The sequence below is a fragment of the Otolemur garnettii genome, unplaced genomic scaffold (assembly GCF_000181295.1).
Source record: "Otolemur garnettii isolate 467f Iridium unplaced genomic scaffold, OtoGar3 scaffold00008, whole genome shotgun sequence".
In the NCBI taxonomy this organism is placed as follows: Eukaryota; Metazoa; Chordata; class Mammalia; order Primates; family Galagidae; genus Otolemur; species Otolemur garnettii.
Window position 1 is genome coordinate 16,980,071 of NW_003852403.1, and position 3,414 is coordinate 16,983,484.

Below are 3,414 nucleotides of genomic sequence, written 5' to 3' on the forward strand. Positions count from 1 at the left end.
AAAAAGAAAAAGAAAAAGAAAATGTCCTGCTCATTTTGTCAAGAAACTGTGAGGGAAGAATGGAGGCAGACCAACCACATGGATTCCCAGTAAGTGTCTCCTTAGCTGGACTACCGAGTCTCAAAACCTCATTTTCTGAGTAAGCAGACATCTGTTGTACACTCCTGGAAATGCCACAAATGTAGGCCGGATGATCCTCTAATCCTAGCACTCTGGAAGGCTGAGGTGGGTGGATTGCCTGAGCTCACAAGTTCAAGACCAGCCTGAGTAAGAGCGAGATACCATCTCTAAAAATAGCTGACCATTGTGGCAGCCGTCTATAGTCCCAGCTACTTGGGAGGCTGAGACAAGAGAATGGCTTGGTCTGTAGTCCCAGCTACTAGGGAGGCTGAGACAAGAGAATCACTTGAGTCCAAGAGAGGTATGACGCCATGGCACTCTACCAAGGGCAACAAAGTGAGACTCTCAGAAAAAAAAAAGAATCGCTTGAACCCCAAGAGTTTAAAGTTGCTGTGAGCTGTGTTCCCACAGCACCGTACAAGGGGCAACAAAGTAAGACTGCCTCAAAAAAAGATAAAAAGAAATGCCACAGACCTTTTGAGTGTTGCTTTTGCTTAGATAATTTTAAAGTTGAAAAGTGGACTTGTCAGCCATCCTATCTTTGCAGGCACTTGAAGGAACCTAATTTACCTCAGATCAAAGGAAATTGTTCATCCTGAATTCAACTTAGTATCCATCAATTTTGGTTGCCATAACACCCCTGTCTGAAAAAATAAGTGGAAGAACTTCTTATTTCTCTTACTATTACATGCTAGTGTCAATGGAAAAGCATCTAAACTCTATAAAATAAAGGGTTTTACTCTGCACCAAATATGTCTGACCATGGCCAGATTCATACCCAAGAAGCCTTGGGCAAGTGGTCTCACTCTTACGGGTTACAGTTTGGCTTTATACATTTTAGGGAGATAGGAATTTTGTGTAAAGTCATCTATTAATACATAGAAGGCAGACGTTGATTTGGCCTGAAAAGGCAGGACAAAGTGGAAAATTACAGTTATAGGTGGGTTGAAAGTTTCTTTGATTTGTTATTAAAGAAATGAAGCCTTGTGTAAAGGCTTGGAATGTTTTAAGTTAAAATGAGAAAATCGGTTCATCAGAGACAAGCCACTGGACTCAGACTCATGATCTGTTAAGTAAATTGAGGGCCTGCAGTTGTGGTTTAAGCTTTGTCTTGTGTAGCCTTAGGCCTGTTGATGAGTTCCACAGGATATTTCCAAGAAGGGAGTGAGGCATGACAAGGCATGTCTGACCTCTCTTCACATGGCCTGCAACTCACCTTTTGGGTATATCTGGGGTCCCATTGTAACAGAGGCAAAGGCCTGAACAAGAGCAATAATGTATTCTGTCTCTTTATGACCACCTCACCCAGCTCATGCCTGTAATCTCAGCACTCTGAGAGGCTGAGGCGGGTGGATTGCCTGATCTCACAGGTTCCAGACCAGCCTGAGCAACAGCGAAACCCCCCACCTTCAGTCGCATACTGGGGCCAGCTGACGCAAGAGAATCACTTCAGCCCAAGAGCTTGAGGTGAGCTATGATGTCACAGCACTTTACTGAGGGTGACAATGTGAGACTCTGTCTCAAAAAAAAAAATATTTTTAAGTTGGGTAATAGATTTAAGAAGTGATCACTTTTTCTTTTATTTTTTTATTTTTCAGACAGAGTCTCACGTTGTCACCCTTGGTAGAATGCCGTGATGTCACAGCTCATAGCAACCTCTAACTCTTTTTTTTTTTTTTTTTTTGAGACAGAGCCTCAAGCTGTCCCCCTGGGTAGAGTGCTGTGGCATTACAGTTCACAGCAACCTCCAACTCCTGGGCTCAAGCGAGTCTCCTGCCTCAGCCTCCCAAGTAGCTGGGACCACAGGCACCCGCCACAACGTCCGGCTATTTTTTGGTTGCAGCCGTCATTGTTGTTTGGCGGGTCCGGGCTGGGGATTCGAACCCGCCACCTTAGGTGTACGTGGCTGGCGCCTTAGCCGGTTGAGCTATAGGCGCCGAGCCTCAACCTCTAACTCTTGGGCTCAAGAGATTCTCTTGCCTCAGCCTCCCAAGTAGCTGGGACTATAGGCGTCTGCTACAATGCCCAGCTGTTTTTTTTGTTACAGTGGTCATTGTTTAGCAGGCCCAGGCTGGGTTTGAACCCGCCTGCCTTGGTGTACGTGGCCGGCACCCTACTCTTTTATTTTTTGTAGATACTGTGTCTGTGTACAGTAGAACCTCTGTAAGCTGACCACTCAAGGGACAGTAACTAGTCAACATATGGAGGTGGTCAACATAAGGAAGTAGGCATACTGTACTGACAGGTACATGAGCTGCATGTTTGGTCTATGAAAATTAGGTCAACATGAGGTAGGCAGTGTAGGGAGGTGGTTAACTATGGAGGTTTTATTTATATAAAAATATACGTATTTTTTTTCAGGCTGCAGTGTAGTGGCTATTTACAGGTACAATAATTGTGCACTACAGCCTTGAACTCCTGGGCTTAAGTGATCTTCTTGTTTCAGCCTCCCGGTTATTTTCCTGCCTCTCGTGTAGCTGGGTGTGTGCCACTGTACCCAGCTTTGTTTCTGTATATTTTCTTTTCTTTTTTTTTTTGAGACAGAGTCTCAAGCTGCTGCCCTTGGTAGAGTGCTATGGCATCACCGCTCACAGCAACCTCCAACTCCTGGGCTGAAGCAATCCTCTTGCATTGGCTTCTGGAGTAGCTAGGACTACAATAGACATGTGCCACCACCTCCAGCTAGTTCTTTTATTTTTAGGAGAGACAGAGTCTCCTTTGTATTCAGTTTGGTCTTGAACCCGCGAGCTCAAGCAATACACCTGCGTTGGCCTCCCAGAGTGTTAGGATTACTGGCGTGAGCCGCCATTCCCAGCTAAAAAACATATTTAGAGATGAGGTGATGTTCCATTGCCTAGCCTGGAGTGCAGTGGTCCAATCATAGCTCACAGTAACCTCACATACTCCTGGGCTCATGCCATCCTCTTGCTACACAAGCACCACCACATCTGGCTAAGTTTTTTAAAAGAGACAGGGACTTACTATGTTGATCAGGATTGTTAGTCTTTTATCATGGCCTAAAGGAATCCTTCTGCCAGTATCTCAAATGTTGAGATTACGTGTATGAGCCACTATGCCCCTGGCTTGAGTTTTAATACAATAATAGTATAATTCAGAACAAGAGGAGAGTTGAATTTGGAGATAGCCTTGAAGAAAGCTTGCTCAGGATAGTAGCTAAGAGGGTTGTGGGTAAGTCTCATCAGGGTAACATCCTTTAAAGATGAGAGACACGGGTGTAACTGGTTCCCTGATGAAATTTCAGTGACCCTTGTTTTTTTTTTTTTTTTTTTTTTT